Here is a 26,196-nt window from a genome sequence, read left to right as displayed (position 1 = left end):
ATATATATATATATATGTATATATATATATATATATATATATATATATATATATATATATATATATATATATATGTATATGTATGTATGTGTATATATATATATATATATATACATATGTATATATATATATATATATGTATATGTATATATATATATGTATATGTATATATATATATATATATATATATATATATATATATATATATATATATATGTATATATATATATACATATATATATATATATATATATATAGTCTTGCAACGTTTTCAGCAGAGTTGTGTTAACATAAAAATGAACAGCCTTTTTTTCCCTAGGTATTTTTAATGTACAATATGTCTGTATCCACAATATGTCATAGTCAAAATTAGAGGCAGTGCCATGTTGCTTAAAATGCCACTGTTCTCCTTCTCAACATTAGACAAATGTCACAAGTCTTATCCAACTGCTTGTGTTGGCAACTTTCATTCAGGTGAAATTATAACTTTTTTTCTTTTGACAGGTGCTCCTGTGGAAACTGTAACACCATGCCCATGAAGCAGGAAAATGTATGCTGCCTGGAGATACCACAGGTAGAGTCAAGATATCAAAAATGAAAATTAGTTTGTCTTGATTATGATTATGATTATTGATTATGGTTTATTGCATACATCTTTGAGACACAATGGCATTTATACTTTGTAATCTCTTGTAGGTTAGCAGACTTGACAGGTTGACAGCAGACAGGTTGAGGGGGACCTCAAATGCATGGTGGACCATCCAGGATTGGAGCCAGTATGCCTGAGTAGGTTCTCATTGCAGAATGCAGGCCAAATTTATAAGGCGGACTATGGTCCGTTGTGACTAAAGGGAATTCTCCAGGAGGTTATGTTTTTCTATATGTTATGATTTAAAATTGAATTCAAAGATTTTATGGATTACTTGGTAGTTTTGCCATTGTTCTCACCGGAGCGTTTGCGAGCAGAAAAACATGGCGCAGCTTCTAGAATTTCTGTGGGTGTGACAAACCTTTACCAGAGGCGGTGCCACTAACCTGAGGGGGCGGGGTGGAGTGCACTTTCGTGTCTTAGTGACGTCACTAAGTCACGGAAGTTCAATCTGCCAGATTGAAGCACACATTATCGAAAGAAGGAGAAAGCTGAAGAGGGTCGAGGACGGACTTTTTTCATACCAGGTGGGATGCATGTTATTGATAGAAAACCGCACTAAAGTGCATTTTGCATAATATGGGACCTTTAATTAAATCGTCCCAAACCATTATGAACTGGTGAACAGTGACACCTACTGGACAAAGTGACAGTGCACATGTGGGGTAAAACCAGACAAAACAGCAAAAAATAATTTCAATTAACAAAGGAAACATACCTGCAGAAGACAATAAAACACATTTTAACAGTCCTCTGGCCCGTCTTTCTGCACCTCTTGTTCCCTAAACAGGCAAAATAACAACATTGAAAAAAAAAAAAAAGCCAGCGAGTTGGCGGCATGTTATCTCTGCTGCGCTAACTGCAAAAGCAAAACCGTCAATAAAAACTATAATTAATTAATGATTAAAACCAACATAAAACAACCATGTAACCGTAGCGGTATTTACATGTAATTAGTGCACACCAACTGGAGCATTAATAGATTGTGTTTCTTACAGAAAATAGTTAGAAATCGCTGCAGCATCCATTAACACGATTTACCCTCATACATGCAACACAGAACTGTGAGGGATTGACTCGCTGTCCTACCTGGGAGGTACAGAAAGAGGTGAGAGACAAACGTAAATAAAAATAGTAATAAAATAAAATGACACATTGAGATTAAATTCACAAATGTACAACAAAATAAATGATTGATAAATAAAGTCCCCACATATACTTTGAACTTAGAAATGAATAAATCCAATCTTTTTTCCAACTCTGTTACACCAACTCATCTGTATTCATTTTACACCACAGTTTATAACTGAGTGATCAGCACCACATTCTTTGCATTGTGTTGAATCGCCCTTCAACTGTGCAGACTTCAGCATGTTCCTGCAGTAATGCAGTGGAAGTGCGTGGTTCACATTTCACCCATCCGTATTACACACAGCTGAACTGCTTTTATGATTATAGTCTTGTAGTAATAATAACAACAACAACAACAACAACAACAGAATTATGTTTATATTTATACTGCATATGTCATATCCTTATACGTGTCTTTCTGTATTATACATTTAGAATCTTTACATCTGCGTGGTGCGAGACACCAAAGCTGGTTGTTGTGGGTCTGCAGCCACACCCCGACTTTACCTGGCCTAAAAAAAAACAGGAACAAAGGAACAAAGGTCTGAGCTGGCTGCTTTTCCTCCGAGTGTTGACTTCTCTCATGTCGGGTCGTTCAGGAGCCTGCAGGGCTGTGCTGAGCTAATGGAAAACCCCCACCTCTTCATGTCACCGTCCCCCGTAGCGAGATATCCAACTGTAGACCCACCTCTGTTTGTTTTTTCCTCATTGTTGATAAGCGAGACACGCTTCCTATGATCAACAATATTGCATTGACCTTGACTCCAACGTTGCAGAGGGACTTTGCTGCTATATTCAATTCAATTTCCTGTCGTTGCAAAAGATTTTTGGCCTTTGTCTCTCCTCATGGTTGGTCATTAACAATATTTAGGAAGTTGCATGGACCTTTTAGGAACTGGCGTTTCCCCCCTGAGGCCTTTATCACAATGCTGCTGCATGCCGTGATGTGTGTGTCACTCCTTGTAAGGGTCCACACGCAGACAATTGCCTCCGTGATCAATTGGTCATCATCCATCAGAGGCTAATTTGTTCCTCGGCATTGTTTACAACATTCCACCTTGTTTTTCAAAACTATATTTTGAATCTTTAATACACAAAAGGAAAAACCTCCCTGTCTGTGAAGGATTTCCTCCTGCTAATCTGACCAGCCAAGCCTGAAATCATCGAAAAAGCGTGACTCACTTTGGCCCATTTGACATTTTGGTAAGGGGTGTGTGTGTGTGTGTGTGTGTGTGTGTGTGTGTGTGTGTGTGTGTGTGTGTGTGTGTGTGTGTGTGTGTGTGTGTGTGTGTGTGTGTGTGTATTTAAAGACCGGCTCAAAATAATAGCGGCAGCGTGGCACTCTGTTATTATAGTTATTTTGTTTTTGCTCGCTGGTGTTTTTCTGGATTTGAACTGATTACATTCAACGCCAGTGTTTTTTTCTGCAATGGCCCAAAATGAAATGATAGCACAATCTGTTTGTTGTTCTGTCTGTTGTATTTTGTCATTGTTTTACACACCTGGTATTAAAAGCTTTTGCATCAAGGCCTCACCAATGGTTAAGCCAACATCTGTGTTCTATATCAGAACGACGATGTTCACGCAAACTGTGGAGCACGATTCGAATCATGTACAACACAAATTTACAGGAAAATTGCTGATTTTTTAAAATTTTTATATCTATTACACAAATCCAATTATTTTCAATACAGCAGAGCAGCAAATGACAAAAATAAATTGTATTCAGTTCTCTACTGTCCTCTTAACCCTAACTCGTCCTCTTTTCTTTTTTTTACAATACTGTTTTTTTTTCCAAATCCATTAACAAGTCAACACTACTTTAGGCCAGGCATAAACTAAGGCATATTTATTTTTGTCTAAACAAAAAATGAAATACCAATTTAAAACAAATTCCTAATAAAAAAATAAATTGCAAAACATCCCAGATAAAATAAATACATGATAAAAAAAAGAAAAACTTTTCAAATAAACAAGTCTTGGCCAAGTTAGCCCCCTCGCCCTTGTGTTCTTCTTTTTTTTTTTTTTTTTTTACATGTTCTTCTTATACAATACCAGCACATCTACATTCTCAGGCAATAGCTGAGATCTCTGCGCACTCACAATATCCCCTGCTGTTGAAAATACCCTTTCACTAGGGACAGAGGTGGCTGGTATGGAGAGGAAGGCTTTTGCTAAGGGGGAAAGCAGTGGGTATTGCTTTTCATTTTCCTTCCACCACTTGAGTGGGCAGCATTTGAGGTCAATGCATCCTCCATTTCTGTACTTATCCATTTCCATGTCAATATCACTGATGGGCTCTGCTGCTGATTGTTCAGTGTCAGTAAAAGTCCCTGCAAGGAGCTCTTCCAAGGCTGTCTTCTTGGGAGGAGGAGGTCCTCCTGCTGTGTCTGTCTGGTCATCAACAGGCTGTTCTGCTGCAGGTGTGGGGCCACTGGTACCTGCTAACACCACACCAGTGGTCTGTAAATAACAGAAGAGAAGAAAAAAGAAAAAAAAGACAGAGGAAAAAAAGAGGGTCTCAATTAACACAGAAACAGCACTTGGTAGCTAGACCTACTGCATATATCAGGCATTTAGAAAAGATATAGACTAAGACCATAAACCACCAAGCAATTAATTCAATAACCAAGGAAGATAATAACTATTGATTATGATAAACAATTAAACATTAGTTTATTCATATACACACAAATGCATGTAGGTACATATAAGTTTTTACTTCTTCCTACCCCTTTTCGAGCATGACTAATATCATTTTGATGTATATTTCTCTGTTGTTTGATTACTTATCCTATTTTTTAATTGATATGTTTTTTTGTTTTTTGTTTTTACTTTTATAAGTTTTCTTTTGTATGTTTTGGGTTTTGTATCCCTTTTATTTTCTTATCACTTTTCATGTTCGAAATAAATAAATAAATCAAATCAAATCAAAGTGAAGGGCATACATAAGCGCAAATATGAGGCTTACTGCCTGGGGAAAGTTAACATTGTACATGACAGTACTTCCCTCAAGTACGATGGCAGTGGAAATGGGCTGGAGGTGCACTGCATTTAGACCCTGCTGCTGAGCATCTTTGCTGACAACAGTCAGCACCCCAACTGTCACTGAGGCGAGTACTTCCTCTTTCGCTGTATCCTGCAAAAGAAGCACACACACACACACACGCACACGCAATTACCTTTTGAATCTCATCTTCTTTTGGGGAAAAAATCCCATAGTGCAACCCTAAATTCATTCACATGGATCTTCAAAGTGTGAGAATTCACATCCTTAATTTAACTACATTATGTACTAAAAACAAATTTACTAGGGATTCTGATAATTTATGAGTGAGATCAAAATCCACCTGATTCTGATCAACTGAAAAGAATTATATTTGAAATATTTGACAACTCTACAAAATATATAATAAATATTTGTCAGTAAATTGAGATCAGTGGGTTTCTTTCTTCTTTCAATATGTTACTTACAAAGCAAGTCTTGTAAACTTCACTGGAGTCATCAACAAGTACAATAGGAAGGCCTTTGAGGACAACAGAGCGAAGTGCTGTTACATCTGGCGACTAAAAAGGCAGAGAGAGAAGAGATATAAGTTAAGAACTATGTAGCATTTTGAGAGGTGGGGGTAAGAGCTGTGCGATATGGACAAAATTTTATATCCCGGTAACAATATATACTGGGATATATTTCACCGTCTCGTCTGTGGTGACGAGATATATGAAATATACTTTTATTCTGAAGGCTTACTATGAGAGTGACCTGAAGTCCGGTTGTTTGTGCTGTACTTCTGCAATGCTGTTTGCTGGTGATAAAGATGTGTTTTAGCACTCAAAACACATCTTTATTACCAGCAAATGGCATCATTTTACGATAGAGGCTTATACCGTACGGTAGACATTGTTATACCGTACTACGATATATATCTTAATATCGCACAGCTTTAGGTGGGGGGAATATGTGTTGATTAACTGTTCTGTATTTCCTCTAATAGTGCAGGCTTATATTAGAGACATGGCTTTCAGTTGTAAGTATATTTCGTAATATCTAAATACCTCATTTTACAAATCCAATTTTCCCTGTTAGCATTTTCTTTGTGTTAATAAAAAAAATAAAAAAATAAATATTTCAATTAAATTTCAAATGAAATTTCATTGAGCAGAAAAAGCACTCACTTAAAACAGTCTGATTCTTGGGTGGATGAAGACAGGGATGTCAACTCGAGAAGCACCAGAGGAATTACTTTCAGCGTAGCTCTTTCAGGCAAATCGGTTATTTGAGTCAAATTGCAGAGTGCATTATTAAAGTCTAGATCTTCATACTGGAGTCTGACGTCATACTGCAACGACAGCTTATCCTTCATCTGTGTTTTTAGTTCTTCAATGGAATCCGGTCTCTTATTTAAGGTTAATTTCCTTATATCGTCATCATCTATGACAACTCGGAGCATCAAATCTTTGGTCCATTTTGATGTCGCCCCCTGTGAAAAAATTAGAACTTCATCTAAGACATGCAACATTTTGGTGTTTAATCCACTCAGCATAATATATACCGTTTGAGTGTAACAAACTGTTTGCCATGAACTCTGTAAAGTGACAGAGGAAATTCATCTCAGACAACTGGGTGACTGAGAAGGTGGGCAAATGGCTGTGACAGAGGTCATACACTCTAAGATGCTCATCATACCATGAGGTCATCAGTCTGCAGACAAATGCTATACGTGTGTAACGACAATCTTTGGGATTTGTCTGAAATCTGGGATGCATAGTGGTGCTTTGGTCGTAGCTTTTCATCAGGGAAAACCTTCTGAAACAAGTGTCTATGTTCAGAGACTTTGCTATCAAGAAAGCACAAGGACTCCTCTGTAAAGCGTGTGGACATTGACAATTCCAATACATCTTTTAGGGTCATTAAAACCTCCCAGGTTTCATCGCCGCTTGGAATGTGTTGAACAATCAATAACGGCAGAAGTCGGAGAAGAGTCCAATTTTCATGACCTCCAATTGTTGACTTTGAGGAGAAGGTCTTAGGAATGAGCTGGGGCTGATTTGTTCTGTCTGAAAATGTGTATGGGAACTGTTAGCATTATTCAGGGCCTCAAGGGTGATGAGTCTCTTTGATATCAGTGCCTTTAATCACAGGGCCAATACTATTGCAACAATACCCTCCAGAAGATCGTGCAAAATGTCTGGAGGGTAACCATTGTTGTGGAAAAGAGCAAAGCTTCCGATGCAGAAATGCTGAGTAAATAAGTGATTTAATGAACATGAAATAAAGGATTGGATATCCGAGGCACAAACACAGTACAACCAACAGAACAGATGCAACAGGTGCAACAGCTCGAATGAATGCGAGTGCAAGTGCAAAGAGGGAAGAAAGAAGAAAGATAAGGGAGAAGGAGGAATAGAAGAGAGGAAGACAAAACAATGAATACAGGACTAGCAGGACAGCTCATATCCTAGACGGGGAAATCGTGAGAGTTGGGGACAAAGGACCCCATAGTTTGACAAGATATACTACGACTCTAATAGGTTACATACGTTACTAGTGATCATATGACACAGAATACAACAGAATAAAGAATAACCCAAGAATACATATTTCCCATTACACCATCAACAACATGAAAATGCAAGCTTTCACTAAGCGGACTGCTTCCTTTCACACCATATGTTTTAGCCTTGGTTGAATCCTGTGACACATCTTGCACATGTTTGTCATGGCTTTCTTTTGTTCTTGGTTGAAATAAGCCTGTCCGTACTTCTTTGTGCTGTATTTCCTCCTGCTTGGAAGCGACAAACTTGGCTAACTGTGAAGCTTTGAAAGAACCAGCTGGATTGTCTACTGCCACAATCAACACTGTGCCCCTAACAGTGGCTCCCAACTGTTCAACATATATGCCCTGTTGCTCAAGAAAAACAAGGTCCTGAATGAGAGGGCGGAGAATTTCACCGTAACCATGGTCTTTGATGGTGTTGGCCTTGCAAAGCAGAGCCAGCTGAATGGACTGAAGAGACGAACGATATGTAGGGTGTAAATTCCCAAGTACCCAGTAGATGGCAGTTTGCTTGTGTTTTTTTCTGGAGGTTCCCAAGAGGTTAGCCACCTCAAAATCACCAATATACAGGAAAAGAGCAATCCTTAACTCTTCCTCATTCAAGAAAGCATTGTCTTTGAAGAGGGCACCATCTCTGTAAGATTTGTATTCCTCTGACGAAGTTGCCTCATTTCCAGAACTTCTCTATTGCTCAGCAATGTTTGCAGCATTTTTAGTATGGGGACATACGCAACTGTCTGCTTGTCATTTTCTAGGACAAACTCAACTGGCGTAACCAAGGGGAATTCGCTTGAAATGTATGATTTTCGCCTTTTAGCAGTTGACAGTGATCCCTCATCAGAAGTGAATTTGAGGAATACATTATACTCAGTGACCACTTGAGCTATCTTATTCACGAAAGCATCATCAATGAGTATATAGAATTCTTCGAATAGAAGAATGTAGCAATGGCTGTGATAACAAATACATTTGGTTGAGCTGATCGATGACCTCTTGCATGGCAGTTTCAGATATGTTAAGAATTGACAACATTTTGCCACATTGCGTTCCAACTGATCCTCCAAGTCTTCCACATCTTCATTCAGCTCAGCAACTTCACAGTCAATATCATCAACTTTGGGATCTCTCTCCTCCACCTGAACACTCACATTAGTTGGAAGTTCTTCAACCACATTTTTTTGAAACAATTTCAGGTTTGAATGCCATCTTGTTGTTCATCTGATGCTCTTTGCTTTTGTGCGCAGTGAAAGTAGAATAAACACTACTCAGAAAGTTACAGTCTTGATATGGGCAAGCAACCATTTGCCTCAGCTTAAGATGTCTTCGCAAATGGGTAAAGAAGTCTGCTTCTGAGCAAGGCTCTACAAAGTTGCACAACTGACAGTGAAATGCAGTTTCTCCACTTTTTTGTGCATCTTTTTGAGAGTGCCATGTTGACAGGTGTACTTTGAGTGCATTAAAAGATTTAAATGTGCAGAGGCATTCCTTATGAAGACATGGGAGTGGAGATGTCCGAGTGTGGTATCCATTTTTTAAGCGGTAATGCTTAAGCAAGTAGCCTCTCTTTTCAGCAGGGAATGTGCAGTACTTACAAGTCCACTACATTATATGATACTGCTCTGGTAGACCTGAAAAGACATGATAATTTCAGCATTGCGAAAAAAAATTATAATACAATTTTTGTTAACAGTCACAAATTAAAATGTACAATTATTTTTTTTTAAATCACAAATTAAAATCTGCAATGAATTATTTTTAAATTAATGTAATTGATTATTTTGGAGCATTCAAATTGAAATATACAATGAATTTCTTAATCCAACTGTAATGACATTAATGCATGTCTGTTACCCCAACCCATGAAACAAATACAATTGTTGAATGATTCATTGTTCAGTGTATGAGGCATTAGGTGAATACCTGTAATTGCTGAGACTGGGGTATGTGTGGACTGTCAACCATCTGCTTCAGTCTGAATGGGGACAGTGAAAAAGAACACAAAATCAAGGCAGAAATTTCAAAATATAGACAAATAAATGACCAGCCTTCAACACACCAGGTTGTTATAACATCGAGTGTAATCGCTGCATTCTTGGTATCTGTATTCCTGTATTAGGTTTTTAGTTCAGTGATTAACTCTACACAGTGAACTCAAAAGTGTTAAAATTTCAGTGTTGGTGTTAAATGTAAAAAATAAGAGTCACTTTAACACCTTTCTAGTCATTTTCAACTACAAGAGTGTCATTCATTAAAAAGAGTCAGTATTAATATTGAGAGTCAAATCCGGGCAATTCGGTTCAGTGTTAATTTCAACATCCACACTCATTTACCCACAAACCCAACGTCTCGGTCACGTGTTTGCCTCGTGAAGACGCGGAACGCATGCGAGGGACTGCTCTTTTTTTTTTTTTACTTAATTTTGAAGCGCTTCTCAGGTAAGTGAACCAAGTACTTTCTTTCTTCTTTAAAACGTTTTGTGTGACCTTGACTTTAAGGGGATGGGGCACCTAACTACTCTGTTAGCTAGCTGGCATTATATAATTTATTATTAAATTGAAGTTATGCCGGACAAAGATGCATTGGTCCATGAAGACGAGCCGTTAAATGAATTTAGGACAAATGTAGCTGCTCATAATAGATTTTAAAAAAACCTGTTCGCTCTCCTCCTGTGTTTGTGTGCGTGTGAGTGACGGGAGGGTCGGAGGGGGACGTGGCGTGGCATAATTCATGATGATGACGAACTATAAGGGGCCGTTTACACGAATGCGGGATTCCGCCTTGCATCTCCAAGAAGCTGACTGGGTGGATTCATGTACACGCCCGAAAATAACCCTTTTTGGATACGCAGATGTCACACCTGTAAAATCCCTCCTACCACCCCGAAACCTGATCTGCCGTAACAACAACCTCGTCGGCAGCGGACATGTTACCAAAACAATAATGAGCAGTAACACTGCTGGTGGATCGATCATGGATAGTGTGCAAACTTAAAATACACTCAGCGAAAGCGATTTCTAAACCACCAGTTTCACCTTTATTTGTTTATTTTCTTTTGAGTCAGCGAACGGGGATACTACGGAAACCACAAATATGAGCAAACTTGAACTGGCAACAGTAAGTTCAATTCTTTTGTTTATGCACACCGTCTTTTCTTTCTTTCTGTTCTGCAGCTTGTTTTTAGCAAGCTCCTCTTTATTTGAAACACTGCGTGCGGAAGGTGTTCTTCTACTTTTTCCGCTTTCAGGGAAAAAATTGTGCAGCGCCACAACAAGCCGAGTAGAGGTAACTACATCGTTTTCAGTGGATCCAGTGCCTAGGGGTGGGGGGAGGCACATTGTGGGAGGGACTTGTACAACCAAGGGGCTTTCCAAATTTAGGATTTTCAGTTGAAATGTCAAGATATACCTTTTCATGTATTATTTAATTTGAGGAAAGTGTGTGTGGCTGGGCTGGGGTCTGTGTTGAAACTGTTGTGAAAATAATCATCATTTAATTCAAATTTACAATTGCACCAGTCAGATAAAGTGTTGACACATTTACAAATTTGGTTTCTTTATAGGACAACATCATGTTGGTGAAAGTGAGATTTGGAGAACGTCAGAAGTATGTAAGAGTGGCTGAAACTGAGGAGGGCTATGAGGACTTCGACACATTTCTTCAGAAAAGTTAGTATTACTTTATATATGCCTGGATGTTTGACAAAACAGAGCAGTTGCCTCAAAGTTCAGTGTCTGTGATGTTCATCAGTTTATATTGACCCACACACCAAGTTATTGATGTTAGTGGGAACTTAGTCGAGGAGTTTACTTTATTGTTCTTAATCTAATACTTTCTCAGTCATAGGAAAACTAGAACTTCCGTTTCAGACTCAGCTGCACCTGACGGATGAATCTGGGACAGAGGTGGACGCAGATGTTTTTGGGGACCTTTTGCAAGCAGGAAACCTGACAGTCATAGTGTCCACTAATCAGTCAACAGGTATGACTTCACCTTGAATTCATATTGTCAAATACTGTGGTGGATCACTTATTTTGTAATCTTGAATGTGTCTTTGAACTGGGTTACAGTGATCCTTCATGAGGCTTCGTTGGAGTCACGTGTGTCAGACCATTCACCCTCAAATGTGTCAGACTCCTCTTCTAGTTTGCTACTACTTTTTGTTTTGTTTTTTCTGCTTTACTGTTAGATGGTTAAAAAAGAATATATTGTGCCACATTGCCACATTTTATAACCTGTGTTTTTGAGTGCCTCTGATCTCTTTTGTAGTTTGAAGTAAAAGAAAATATTTAACCAACAAACCTTTGTACTAATTTTTAAATACATTTTTTGAAAAATATGTAAAGTTTCTGGAAGTGAAATTGGCCATTATTTAGTAGTGTTGTAATAGAAAACAACTATATTTAAGAGTTAAATTTCAGGTTTTATTTAACACTATCGATAGTGGTAAAATTGACTCAATTTTGTGTTAAACATTGACACAATGATAGAGTTATATTTTGACAGTCTCCACTAGTGTCGTGTAGATTCAACACTGTCAGTGTTTAATTTCTACAAAAGAGAGTGTTGCTTCAACTCTGTCACAGTGTAAAATGTGTAACACTTTGACAAGAGTCAAATTAACTCAATTTAGAGTGGACCAATATAGACACTTTTAAAGTGTCAATTCAACTCTGTAGGAGTTGAATTGACACTGCTGAATTTGCTGTGTATCTAGGGATAGAACCTATCCAATCCAATGTCAATACTGGGTCCAAAATTGATGTAAATAATAGATAGGGTATCTAAGTGATGGTATCAATACATGTATCTGAATGAAGGGTAGACGCCATGCCACACTATGGCCTGGTTCTGAGCAGGCAGAGTTAAAAGGCCAGAACAGATTTAAGACAGGACTGCTGTCAGATATTGTCTTGGTGTTAAACTGGATATTGGGAGATCACAATAAATGTTTGGCATACATTTTTCATCACTCTCCCCAAATTATTAATTCTGGAAATGACATGTTAAACGCCAAATAAAACACGTTTAACACTGGCTTGCATTATACTACTGCAACATAAAATCCTATGAGAGAGTTTAAATATTAAAGTCAAGGATTATTTTTAAAAAGGGGAAAGCTTAATCTATGGCCATCCAATTAGGCACTTTTTCAACACAAAAATATAAAAACACAAGAAAAAAAGACCTTGCTAGGGTGCCGCTAATAATCTATTGCAATAGATGATATTCATTCAGATATGCAGATTTTCATAATTTCTATCGTTCAGCTGAATTTCACTTCCTTCTAAGGTTACTGATACAGATAGAATAAAGTGGCATGTGCCGGAGGATGCTCCACCGCATGAGACTAGACTCTCAGCTGTGAGACCAGTGTTAAAGTGGTGAAATAACAGGGGGAATGTGATCTACTCCTCTGATTTTTGTGATTAATGCATTTTCAAACAATTTCAAATTATCAGGGCAGGTTTATCAAATATGGAGTGGGAGCACTGCACATGCAGAAAAGCAAATGGAAGGGGAGATGACACACATGGGCTGTGAACCGAAATTCCGTACCAACATGCTATTGAGTATGCTAAAACAGTATGTGAGATTTGTTTAGTATATCAACACAACAGACAATGACGGTTATTAACATATATAATAATAACATATCAAGGATGTATTATTAGATTATTATGATTAGATGTATTACTATCGCAGATTGGCGGTAGAGGTGAGGTTTGGCACGGGTTACCATGGTAAGTGTGTCACGTCCGCACTAAGCAGTGCGTCCGAAAAGATGCATACTACATTTATTCACTCACAAGTATGTTGAATGATAGTACACATATTGAGTATGTTGTGTATTGTATGGGATTTCGGACGCAACCACACACTATAAAGCAAGAACCGATTACGTTGGCGCACATAAAAACCCACTGTGCATTTAGCTCCTACCAGAGCCGAAATCAGCAGGCTGAAGCTGATTTCATTCTTACGGAGGCGTATTGCATTCACTTGGCAAATAAAAAAAAATCTCTGTTTTTCAGTGTAATTATTTCTGTTTTTCGTGCTAATTTTTTTCAGCCCTGTTTTTCGTGCTAATTTTTTTCTGCACTATTTCCTGAGTTTAGAGAACATCGGAAACAATCGCATCCATTCTTTCTTTGAGAGCCAGATATAATGGAAGCAAAGATGGCCAGCTTGTTCAGTTTAATCAAATTCTATTTTGACATGGGTTTAAGACACTGGTATGGAAGCGTATTGCTTCCGTACTACTTCCATTAAGAGAGCATTGTTTCCAATGCTCTCTAAACTTGTGAAAATAGGGTGGAAAAAAATTTGCACGAAAAACAGGGCAGAAAAAATTTGGATGAAAAACAGGGCTGGAAAAAAATAGCACGAAAAACAGATTTTTTTTTATTTATTTGCCAAGTGAATGCAATACGCCTCCGTACATTCTAGCACTAACTCTGTAAATAAATCATTTTATCGACATTTAAAACATTCTGCTAAAACATTAGCTAACTTCAAAACCGCTCGGTAACTCCGTTAAAAACGTCTCCCTCCGCCTAAAAACGTTACGAGCCCTGTCACTCAACTTAATGACCAAGAATTCAAAACGCCAAATTTCACAAAAAACATAATAGTCTACCATAAACTGTAGTCTACATTTGTTTCTAAAAATGTTGAAGTTACTGTCACGGTCAAATAGCATGCTCGCTAGCGGTGATATTTGATTTAACTGACACTCCTCCTCCCACACACAAGCACACAGTTGGCTACTACACCACAACAAGACAAATCAACGGTTAACAAAAGAGTAAAATATTTACATACCAAATCAATGTGCTAAGCACAAGTAACCCCACAACGCTGACAACAATTGAAAAAGGTGTTGGAAAGAGCACTGGTTGACAATCCATCCGTTGAGTGAATGTGGGCAGAACGAACAGCTTTCAGGAAAGTGGGCAGGGCAGATCTGCACACAACGCCCAAAAGTCTCTGGGTACAGTAAATGATTATTTTTAAGTTGTCTTAACTGGGATGCATCAAGTTAAGCAAGTTATCCAACCCCAAATCAACACTTACTTATTTAAAAGTAGTGTTGAAAACTGAGTTTAGTTCACACACATTCAATTAATTTGGATGTTAGCATTTACAGTGCAGACGATCGTTCAGAGATCCCGACACCTGCAGCTGTGCAGCACCATGCTCACCTGAAGTTCATAGCCTGTAAGATTCCACATCTAGATCCAGAGGCTCAGATATTACTTCTACTAGGACGCCACATCCTTCAAATTCATAAGGTCAGAGAGCATCGCAATGGTCCGCCTAACGCCCTCTATGCTTAGAGACTAGATCTTGGCTGGGTTGTCGTTGGCAATGTCTGCTTGGGCTCAGCCCACAAGCCAGAGGCCGTCACCTCTTTTCCGACCAACGTACTTGAAAACGGGCATCCTTCTCTCCTCTCTCCATGCCTCTAAGCACCTGAAAGTGAAAGAAAGGTTTAGCTCTACAGTTCTTGATGACTGCAACCTTGGTAGCTCAATCTTTAGAAGAACCAAAGATGATGACAAAGTTGGTCTTTCCATCGAAGACAAGCTCTTCCTGGAGCTCATGGATAGGGAGATGTTCATGGACAGCACCAATAGCTGGGTGGCACCCCTTCCGTTTCGATCCTTTCGGCAAAGACTCCCAAACAATCGAGAGCAGGCTCTTAGTCGCCTTACTTCTCTTTGACGCACCATAGAAAGAAAGCCTGAGAGGAAAACTCACTTTTTAAGTTTCATGCGAAAGATCTTTGATCGCGACCAGGCAGAGCTAGCTCCACCGCTGTCAGAGGGAGACGAGCGGTGGTATCTACCCATCTTCGGTGTGTACCACCCTCGTAACCCGACTCAAATCAGAGTCGTCTTCGATTCCAGCGCGCAATACAGTGGCGTCTCGTTGAATGACGTGCTACTTACTGGTCCAGACTTGAACAATAGCCTACTCTGAGTCTTGCTGCGTTTCCGAAGAGAGCCAGTGGCTGTGATAGCAGACATTGACCAAGACCATCGTGACTTTATTCGGTTCCTCTGGTTCAAGGACAACGAACCCAGCAATGACATTGTTGAGTACAGGATGAAAGTTCATGTATTTGGCAATAGCCCATCTCTGGCGGTAGCCATCTATGGTCTTCGTCATGCAGCGCAACATGGAGCAAGTGAGTACGGCGCAGACGCCGAACACTTCGTGGAGCGAGACTTCTATGTCGATGATGGACTTAAGTCCCTCCCATCGTCAGCTAAGGCCATGGACCTGCTCGAAAGAACTCAGGAGATGCTTGCTGTCTCGAACTTGCGGCTCCATAAGATAGCGTCTAACGACCCTAAAGTTTTGGAAGCCTTTCTCCCAGAAGACCACACAAAGGGCCTTCAGAATCTGGATTTCGATGACAGCTCAGACGTGACCCAGCGTAGTTTAGGGCTCAATTGGGTGAAAGCTATTGCTGCTGTGGCTTACCTGAAGGTGATCGACAGTGAGAGAAAGTGTCATATAGGCTTTGTCCTAGGGAAAGAGAAACTAGCTCCCACAACTGCCCACACTGTCCCGAGGCTGGAGCTGGGTGCAGCTGTATTAGCAGTAGAGTTAACGGAGTTAGTGAAGAGCAAGTTGGACATCAGTGTGGATTCACTGCAGTTCTACACAGACAGCAAAGTCCTCTTGGGATTCATACATAACCAGACCACATGGTTTTATGTATATGTTTCAGAGAGAGCAGAGAACAGAGTGCAGCGAATCAGGAAGTCCATCGAATCTGAACAGTGGCACTATGTCTGCACTACACAGAATCCCGCAGATCACACTACTCGTTCTGTGTTTACAGCTGAGCTTCCTAACACGACTTGGCTCACCAGTCCTCCGTTCTTGTCCCTGCCGGAAAGAGTGTCTGCTTCGGAGGGGGAGTCATATGACCTTTTCGCTCCAGATCTTGACACTGAGGTGCCTTCTCATGCTACCACGCTCTCTGTTTCTTCAGCTAAACTGGCATGTCAGCGTTTTGAGCGGTTCTCATCTTGGAAATCTTTGGTGCGAGCCATAGCATTCTAGACGCACATCACTCAGTCTCATGGGAGTAGCATTATGGCCAAGCATGAGGATTGCTATGGCTGGCATCGATGCAAAAAGCCTCACACAGCAGAAGAGTTGCTCAAAGCGGAAACTCTCATCATAAAGTGCGTACAAACAGAGACCTACAGCAGTGAGTTCTCTTGTCTGGATGCCGGGAAAAATATCTCGAAAGACAGCGCTCTGAGGAAGCTGAATCCCTATGTAGACAAAGATGGCCTTCTAAGAATAGGAGGTGGTAGGCTAAACCAGACAATGCTCGATGCAAAAGAAAAGCTGCCTCTTGTCATTCCAGGCCGCAGCTATATTGCAAAGCTGATCGTGAGACATTACCACGAAAAGGTCAAACACCAAGGTTGTGTCTTTACTGAAGGATCTATCCGCTCAGCAGGGTTCTGGATTATTGGGGCCAGGAGGTCTATCAATGGTACCCTTCACAAATGCATCATATGTAACAAGCTTTGTGGGAGAGCTGCTGAGCAGAAGATGGCAGATCTGCCCCCCGATTGCTTGAGTACAGAGCCACCTTTCATCTACGTGGGACTTGACGTCAACTTTCATGGCAGAGGTCACAGTGATCATTAATGCCAGGCCACTTGTGCCTATCTCTTCAGACTCAGACTCACTTTTTCTTTTGACCGCTGCTTCACTCTTAACACAGAAGGTGTGTACTCATCCTCCTCCACCAGGAACGTTTGACAGCTAAGATCTCCACCACCAGCAGTGGAGACAGGTCCAACATCTAGCCAACACCCTTTGGAACAAATGGAGGCATGAATACTTACCAACTCTCCAAAGCCGTAGTAAGTGGCAGGACACGCGTCCTAATCTGAAGAAAGGTGACTTGGTTCTTCTTAAAGATAACCAAGTGAAGAGGAACGAGTGGCCGATGGCTCTGATCACGAAAACATTCCCTGATCAAGATGGAAAGGTCAGGAAGATTGAACTCAAGGTCACAAGATCTGGATCAGCCAAGACCTTCCTGATACCCATCTCCGAAACAATTCTCCTCCAGAAGGCAGAAGACACACAGTGAATTTAATTTCTTTGTTAAGGCTTATTCAAGTTATTCATATAGTGGTATTTGATTAATACCAGGTGGGGAGTGTCATGTTCAGATAAAGGGGTTTGAATGGGGTTACTTTGTCCCCCTCTGCTGGCGATTGTTAGTCATATATTTTTTGTTTAATTTGGGCTTTTATTTTGGAGGGGTTTGCCACTAAGGGGCTAATCCGGAACAGCTGTTTATGTTCTAATTGGGTGTTGGCTCGCAGCTTCCGGTTTCATCCTTTTTTCTGTCTGTGCCAGTTTTTTTTTTACAAAAAAAGGATTTCAAGGATAACAATAATAACAATAAAGTTCTTTAAGCTTTATTCCAGCATCTGTGCGTCTTTGGAACGTGTTCGCTATCTGTCAATTTGTGGACGGACTCACACAGAGAGGACAGAATACTGTGCGTGTGTGTCTGTCTGTCTATGTGTGTGTGTGTGGCCAGTGTTGTGATAAGTGTGGGTTTCTGTAGTTTTAGGAGTCGCAGACGTGACGTCAGCAGATGGCGTCTTCGTCGATCACGCGTGGTACTTACCGAGTTGTGTCAATTAGCGGTAGCCGCAAGTCAATTAATAAACAGCTTGTTTTGACTACTGGATTCCTCCTCATTTCTGTATCGACACATGGCATGGTGTCAGAAGTGAGCCACTTCACGCTCAACAAGTAAGAAATGGCGAAGCTTGGACCTCCGGAATCTTTTGACTTTACTCGCCCGGCGGACTGGCCAATGTGGCGCCGCCGCTTCGACCACTAATGGAGTGGCATTGAAGTTGGACAGAGACAGCGGGGAAGTGCAGGTTAACACGCTTCTCTACGTTATGGGGAGAGAGGCAGAGGCAATTTATGATTCCTTTGTGTTCGATGACGTCGAGGAGGAAGATGACGGCGGCGAGAGGTAGACCGGAGTTGGACTACGACACGGTAATCGCCAAATTCGCTGACCATTTTGTGCCAAAGAGGAACATTATCCATGAAAGAGCATGTTTCCACAAGAGAGCGCAAAAGCTTGGTGAGTCAGTCGAAGCATTTGTGAGAAGTTTATATGAACTGGCACAATACTGCGAGTTTGGGCGGACCAAAGTCAGGGACAGAATTGTTATTGGTATATCTGATAACGATGTGTCACAGAAGTTACAGCTGGAGCCCGAACTCTCTCTTGAAAGGGCTATTCAAATAGCGCGCCAGAGCGAACAAATAAAGCAACACAACGTGAGTCTGCGCTCCGAGTGTGCGGTAGACGCCATGGGATAGAGAAGGTGGCTGTTCTCGGAAAAAGGATCAGCAATGATGGCCAATGGGAGGAAAAACAGGAACACAGTGAGTCAGAACACCATCCTACCTGTTCCCGCTGTAACAGACAACATAGCAAGATGCGTCCCTGCCCAGCTAAGAATAAAAGATGCAGAAGGTGCAATAAAATTGGAAATTTTGATGCAGCTTGTCAGACACAGATGCTGAAAGAGGTGGCTGCAACGCCCAGCTGCACTGCTGATACTGATGAGATGTTTTTCCTTGGGGAAGTTACCGAGACTGTATCAGACATAATTGAACAACCTGATTCTGAAAATGAGTGGCTTGTCAACTTACCTATAAATGGCAGCACTATGGAGTTCAAGATAGACACAGGGGCGGACATTACAGTGATCTCACAGGCTGATTTCAGGAGGCTTCCACAACACACTCAGCTGATCACTGCAAAGAGAGGACCCATCACCAGCCCAGGCGGGGAAGTCAAATGCATTGGGAAGTGAGTACAGGGGGCAAAAATACAAATTTTGGGTTAGTGTAATTAAAGGGCCATACTCTCACAACCTTCTGGGAAGAAGCATCGCCACAAGAATGGGACTGGTCATGAGGGTATGGACACCGTTATGCTAAATGATGTGTTTGGGAATATTGGTTTGCTTAAGTGTGAACCTGTAAAAAATTAACTAAACACCGACTGTGAGCCTTACTCACTGACCACACCACGTCACATCCCATTTCCCCTCCTGCCAAAATTTGAGGCTGAACTCATAAACATGCTAGAGATGGGCATTATTGAAGAAGTCACAGAGCCCTCAGACTGGTGGTTCCCGTGGAGAAGAAGAACAGTGAGCGGGTGGGAGTGTGTGTCGATTTAAAATGCTTAAACAAGGCAGTGAAGCGTGAGATGTTTATCCTTCCAACATTAAAAGATATTGCTCCCAAGATGGCTGGAGCCAAAGTGTTTTCAACCCTCTACGCTTCCTGTGGATTTTGGCAGATCCCCTTGGATGAAGCCAGCCGAAAGTTGACGACCTTCATAACCCCGATGGGAAGATTCTGCTTCAGACGTCTGCCTTTCGGTATTTCATCAGCTCCGGACATTTTCCAGAGACAGATGTCAACGTTGTTAAAGGGTCACGATGGAGTTGTCGTGGTGATGGACTACATCCTCGTGTTTGGAGCAACAAGAGAAGAACACGACCATCACCTTGCAGCAGTGCTGAAGACCATTAGGGACAACGGCTTAAAGTTGAACAAGGCCAAGTGCCATTTTGGCAAAACAGAACGTCGGTACTTTGGCCACATCATAGGTGCAGACGGCTTGAGACCTGACAGAGAAAGAGTTAAATCCATTACACAAATGCCAAGTCCAACTAATGTGACTGAGCTCAAACAGATCCTTGGGGTCGTCAACTACGTGGGAAAGTTTTTGCCCAACCTCTCTTCAGAACTGCTTCCCATCACCTCACTGCTCAGGAAAGAAAGCGTGTGGGTGTGGGGTAGAGCACAAGAAAAGGCGTTCGAGAGAGTAAAAGCTATGATTGTGTCAGCACCAGCGCTTGCATATTATGACGCCAACCGCAACACTGTCATCAGCGCTGATGCAAGTAGCTATGGATTAGGAGCAGCTTTATTTCAAGAAGATGAGGGTGAGTTGAAGCCAGTGGCATTCTGCTCCCACACACTGTCAGATGCAGAGAAGAGATACTCACAAATTGAGAAGGAGTGTCTTGCAGGTTTGTGGGCATGTGAGCACTTCGCTCGTTATGGAATGCTTTCATTTACAGACTGACCATAAACCACTGGTGCCCCTCATAAACACATACGATTTGGACAAAGTCCCCCCAAGGTGCCAAAGACTCGTAATGCGTCTTCTGAGATTCAATGTAGTGGCCGAAACACGTCCCGGGGAAGTACCTCGTTGTAGCCGATGCTCTCTCCAGGAGCCCACTGACAACAGTGATGAAAACACAGACCAGGAAGTACAAGCTTACGTGGAGTCAGTGGTAGCAAATGCGTCTGTCTCATCACACAACAACTCAACAAAATCCGAGCAGCCACACTACAGGATGAACAATTGCAAAAGGTTGTGCAGTTCATCCAAAACAGATGGCCTCCAAAGACATCACAGCTTCCATCCCTGCATAGATATTATTCTGCCAGAGCTCACCTCTCTGAGACTGATGGACTGGTGTTGTATCAGGATAGACTGGCCATCCCTGCTGCGCTTAGATCAGAAGTGCTCAAACAGCTACACGAGGGACACCAAGGGCTAACCAGGTGTCGTGCTCGAGCCAAGATGTCAGTAGGGTGGCCCAGGATCAGTGCAGATATCACAAAGACAGTGTCAACATGCAAGTTCTGCATTGAAAACAAACCAACTCAAAGACGAGAGCCACTTCTCACCACACCTTTACCTGGAGGCCCCTGGCAGCGCATTGCTGCAGATTTGTGCGAGTTAGAGAGGCGGAATTATCTTATTATGAGTGACTATTACTCTAGAGATATTGAAATCGTTCAGTTGTCTTCAACATCTAGTCACCAGGTCATTATCAGGCTCAAGGGTATGTTTGTGAGATGGGGAATCCCGCTGGAATTAGTGAGCGACAATGCTACACAGTTCACCTCTAGCGAGTTCCAAGACTTCTGCCAAAGCTATGGGTTTGCACATACGACCACAAGCCCACCCCTAGTGCCGCCACGGGTGTGAGTCCAGCTCTACTCATGACCGGAAGGCACATCAGGACCACACTTCCTATGCTGGAAGACAAAATGCATGCAGATCTGGTAGATAGACAGCAAATTCAGAAGAAGGATGCCCAGACTAAATCAGCCTACCAGTTCTTCTATGATCGCCGTCACTCTGCCTTGCCACTTCCGGATCTTCAATCTGGGCAAGCCGTCAGAGTGAAACTGGATGGGGAAAAGGGGTGGAGAACGCCTGCTAAAGTTATTGGAAAGTGTAGCGAGCCCCGATCTTACATGGTAAAGACAGGCAACGGTGCACTGTTGCGGCGCAACAGGAGGCATCTGCAGGCACTCCCAGAGGCTGCTGACCCTCCAGACCTGCAGCAGCCGCAGCCTGAAGACCCTCCGCTGCAGGTACCCAGCAGCCCTCCTTCTGTGGCTGGACCCGGCCACAGAGACCATGCTTCCGCCCAGAAGCTGAATGATCCACCTATGGCGCAATCATCACTCCAGCCATCCCCACACGGGACCGTTCAGGTGACGTCCAGATGTCGGGAGGTCAGAGTACCCCTCAGCTATAGAGACATTTACTAACCTTCACAATGTTTCCTGTTCTAGAGTGGGTTGGTGGGGTAAGATGTGTTTAAGAAAAAAAAAAAGAATACAAGAATACAATTATATAATGTTGTTAAGTTAAGACTATACGGTATGTAAAGAGGTTATGTTTACTTAAAGGTCTCATATTATGCCCTTTTCCACTTCTTAAAATAGTTCTCAAATGTGTAAAAGACCTGTCTGTGACCTGCATTCTTCAAAATTTACTTTGGATCTAATATTTTTGCTGTCCCTAAATCAGCAAAAAAAAACGCTCTGTTCAGAACAGCCCGTTTTAGGGCCTGTCACTTTTATGCTAATGAGCTGCACCTGGCCACGCCCTTCTCTCTCGAAGGGGCTGTGGCTTCGGCTCCGCTAGCCATGCGCTAATGTTGTGAATGCGAAGCGACTCGGTCATGGCTAGCAGAAGCAGTGTGGTGCAACCGTACCAGTTTGAGTTGGAATCTGACCCAGAGGGAGAGACTCTGGCAGAAATACGGACTCAGCGTCTGCAGCAGGACATTTCAGAATGGTAAGATACAAATACTGTGCGTCTTTATATTTTAAAGTTTTTACTTTGTTTGTTGTTACACTGTAACTTACATTAGCTCATGCTAACGGCTTCGTCGCCGCTGTCTCGTCATTACTTCGAGCTCTTCTGGTGAATGAGCATTTTTCTAAACAGTGCAGTAACGTTATACTTATCTCTCCTCCGTATATTCTTGAACTCTACTGATTAAAAAAAAAGTTGTCATCACGGGGCTGTTAATAACCCCAGCAAATACTCTGCTACCAGCACAATGCTTAAAAATGAACAGCCTTTTATCCCTAGGTATTTTGAATGTACTCCTCTTCTTTCCTTTTTAACTTAACTTTAAATATGTCTGTATCCACAATATGTCATGGTCAAAATTAGAAGCATTGCCATGTTGCTTAAAATGCTGCTGTTCTCCATCTCAACAGAAAAATGTCACAAGTCTTCTCCAACTCTGCTTGTGTTGGCAACTTTCATTCAGGTGAAATTATAATTATTTTTCTTTTGACAGGTGCTCCTGTGGAAAATGTAAAACCATGCCCACGGAGCAGGAAAATGTATGCTGCCTGGAGATACCACAGGTAGAGTCAAGATATCAAAAATGAAATCTAGTTTGTCTTGATTATTGTTTATTTCATACATCTTTGAGACATAATGGCATTTATACTTTGTAATATCTTGTAGGTTAGCAGACGCCTGCGGGAGGTTGAGGGGGACCTCAAATGCATGGTGGACCATCCAGGATTGGAGCCAGTATGCCTGAATCAGTTCTCCTTGCAGAATGCAGGCCAAATTTATAAGGCGGACTATGGTCCATTGCGATTAAGGAGAATTCACCAGTAAGATATGTTTTACTAAATATTATGATTTAAAATTAAAATCAAAGATTTTATGGATTTCTTCTTTGCAAAGTGTGACAAATGGGATATCTGTGCGGTTATATCAAAGATTTTTATGTTTTTTTCATAAGCAAGTAATGTGTATGTAACCCACTAATTGACAGGAGTCATTGCAGTATATACACTCAAACATTTATTGCCATTGAATTATTTACAGATAAGTTATAAATGTGATGAGAAAACAACATACCAGAAAAGTATTTACAACTACACATAAAAAAATAAATCTATCTTGTCCGATGTCTTGTAGTCGTTACAGGTATCTGGCATATCGATCTTTCGTGAGCTGGTGTTGGGGCTTGCTGGGACGCAGAATCAGGGTTGTCATCCCAGCTTGTGTGGTCCTTCGAATCCACATGGAGTATCCTGATACTGCAGGTCACTACGTGGGATTCAAACTGCTTGACTGAAGTGGGACACAATAACCTTCAATGACCTCCTCCTTGTCTGGCCGGTCAAACTGTGCTGCGAGACTTTCTGGAACGTTGATTGCCAAGACTGCTTCAGTGTAGGGAAGTGGGTCCACAAAGACCTTGTTGAAGATCATGTCCACTACAAACCCTGTTTTACACAAGATAAAAACATAAGTTTTGTTTCCTTTTTTTTTTTAAGAAGGTTTTCTGCGTATTTATTGTTTAATGTTTTTAAATGTTTATTTATTATAAATGCAACATCCAAAAGTGTCGAATTTATATTTATGATAAAAAAAAATTTAATTAAACTCTTACGGAATGTCGGCTCTGTCTTCAGGGGTTTTGCTCTACACTCTCCCTTCAATGCCTTTGGGAAGTGCACCTTGAAAATGGGTACACCTTGGTCTGTCTGTGCCTGTGGTCGGTTGCTGTTTTCATTGTAATACATCGCCGCCAAGTATAGTCTGTAATAAGAAAAAAAGAAAATAATCAAAGATGTCTGAAATTTTAGGTTACACACGTCAACAAAGTTATAAGTAAGCACAGTTTTATTTACCTGCACAGCATCCCGAGAAATGGAAATACAACGTTCTTCGGGGCAAAGCGAAGGATGACACTGTGGAACGCCTCCAAAGATGAAGTCTGGTGGTGTGGGCTAAGTTTAGCTACATCCTTGAGAATCCTTTTGTTTGCCATCACCTTCTCAAGTCTGCAGAAAGCCAGAGTTTCTACAAAGGATAAAAATCATAATTCAAAATTCTATACATAACACTTCTTAATGACAAAAATTACAATTAATTCCCAAAAGTTTCACAATGTGGGGTAGTCTTTGAGGAAACAATTTTTGATCCAAACCTGCTGAAAGCCATTTCTTTTTGTCGCGTGTCTGGATGAAAAGGATGAAAATGAAATCCAGTAGACATACCTTTTGCGATGTGCCAGACATCGTAGTAGTGTGTGACATTGTTCTCCCAGAGAAACTTCTGAATTTGTGGATGTCGGTCTGTGACTATACAGTCCACAGTCACACCACGTGCATCCAACAATGCCAGACTCCTCTTCAGTCCCTCTTTTTCCATATGGTAGCTACCACCAACCTCATTGCTCTGTACCCCAGCAAGCAGACCACAAAAATGTTTCTTTTTAGAAAATGTGTAATGAAATTCTTTTACATAATTAAATATTTTAAAAGTCAATTTTTGCTCCTCACCTGAATCAACTGCATGTCCACAATTGTGTTTGTATCGAGGTCCATTGTTGTGTAACTACCAAACTTTGCTGTGTCCTTAAAAAAAAGAAAGTTAAGTAACTTGATATTATTATTCTCAATTACATTTTTCCTGCCACTCAAAAATACCTACAAAATTTTTTGTTATTCAGTGAAATATTAATACCTGGAGAGTCAGCCCTCATGTCTCCACCAAGTACGACTTTTTCCTTCTGGCTGAGTTGGTGCAGTAACTCATTCTGCTGTGTTTGCCAGTGGTGAATAACTGCAGGCTCAATAAAGGATCTGGCATGCGGACGAAAAGTGTCATAATGGAATAGTTGAAGGTGCATTGATTTGAAGACCTAATGTTAGGGAGGAAAGTGTTTTAGAAAAAGCATTGTCAGCTACTGGATCATATGTAACATCGTAATCAAAGCTATATAGACAGCGACAAAAAATTAACTTTTCATCATTTACCCGTTTTAATTTTGAAGAAGGAGGCTCCACTCAAATATACAGCTGCAGATAGGTGGAGGTTCCCAGCTGGAGTGCTTCCTATGACAGGCTGGCTATTCCACTGTCTGTGGTACTCACAATGTGGGCACTGCTGTTCAACAGATAGGAAAGTCCCCACATTCCTGGTCTTCAAATCACATGCCCGTGTGCAAACAGGACATGCACCAAATAACTCCATGAGGTTGCTCTCATAAACGATGTATTTCTTTATATGGTGGATGGGAGTGGATCCACGGTCTCTATAAGACAAAAGGAAAATGTGTTTTAATACATTTAACAGCATTATCTCTTAGAAGCAGTGTACTCACAACACTGTAAAACACTTTCTTACCTAGACAGATTTAAGCTTCAAAATTATTACATGCGTGAAATAAACACACTCACGACACAGACTAGAATTACTTACGACATAATTGTTGACTCTGTCTGAACTGTGACTGATTCTGCAGGGTCATAGGTTGAGTCCAGCCCCTTTCAAGCTACTAATGAAGAGCTACTCTCTAAGGGATGTTCCTCTCCCAGCTCCTCCTCCAAATCCATGCGAGCTCTCTTTGACGGTCGCTTTACTGGTGTGGATGAAAACTGGAATGGAGCTGCATCATTGGATAT

General features: G+C 41.1%; 2 long non-coding RNA genes across 3 annotated transcripts; both read left to right on the top strand.

The window, feature by feature from the left end:
• Positions 1-252: 252 nt before the first annotated feature.
• On the top strand, positions 253-23,994 carry LOC142889684 (uncharacterized). 2 transcript variants are annotated; one of them, XR_012926877.1, is made up of 3 exons: positions 253-574; positions 23,234-23,388; positions 23,699-23,994. It is a non-coding gene; the product is annotated as an uncharacterized LOC142889684 (long non-coding RNA). The 2 variants fall into 2 exon arrangements; XR_012926876.1 differs by lacking the exon at positions 253-574 and adding an exon at positions 23,016-23,130.
• LOC142889614 (uncharacterized) lies at positions 9,647-11,425 on the top strand. The gene is made up of 4 exons (XR_012926858.1): positions 9,647-9,773; positions 10,898-11,003; positions 11,176-11,316; positions 11,406-11,425. It is a non-coding gene; the product is annotated as an uncharacterized LOC142889614 (long non-coding RNA).
• Positions 23,995-26,196: the final 2,202 nt, after the last annotated feature.

Source organism: Nelusetta ayraudi, unplaced genomic scaffold (genome assembly GCF_046127955.1).
Source record: "Nelusetta ayraudi isolate G7.1 ecotype Tasmania unplaced genomic scaffold, CSIRO-AGI_Nayr_v1 ptg000023l, whole genome shotgun sequence".
NCBI classification, from domain to species: Eukaryota; Metazoa; Chordata; class Actinopteri; order Tetraodontiformes; family Monacanthidae; genus Nelusetta; species Nelusetta ayraudi.
Note: the sequence above shows the minus strand (reverse complement) of the source record. Positions and strands in the feature narration are given on the sequence as shown.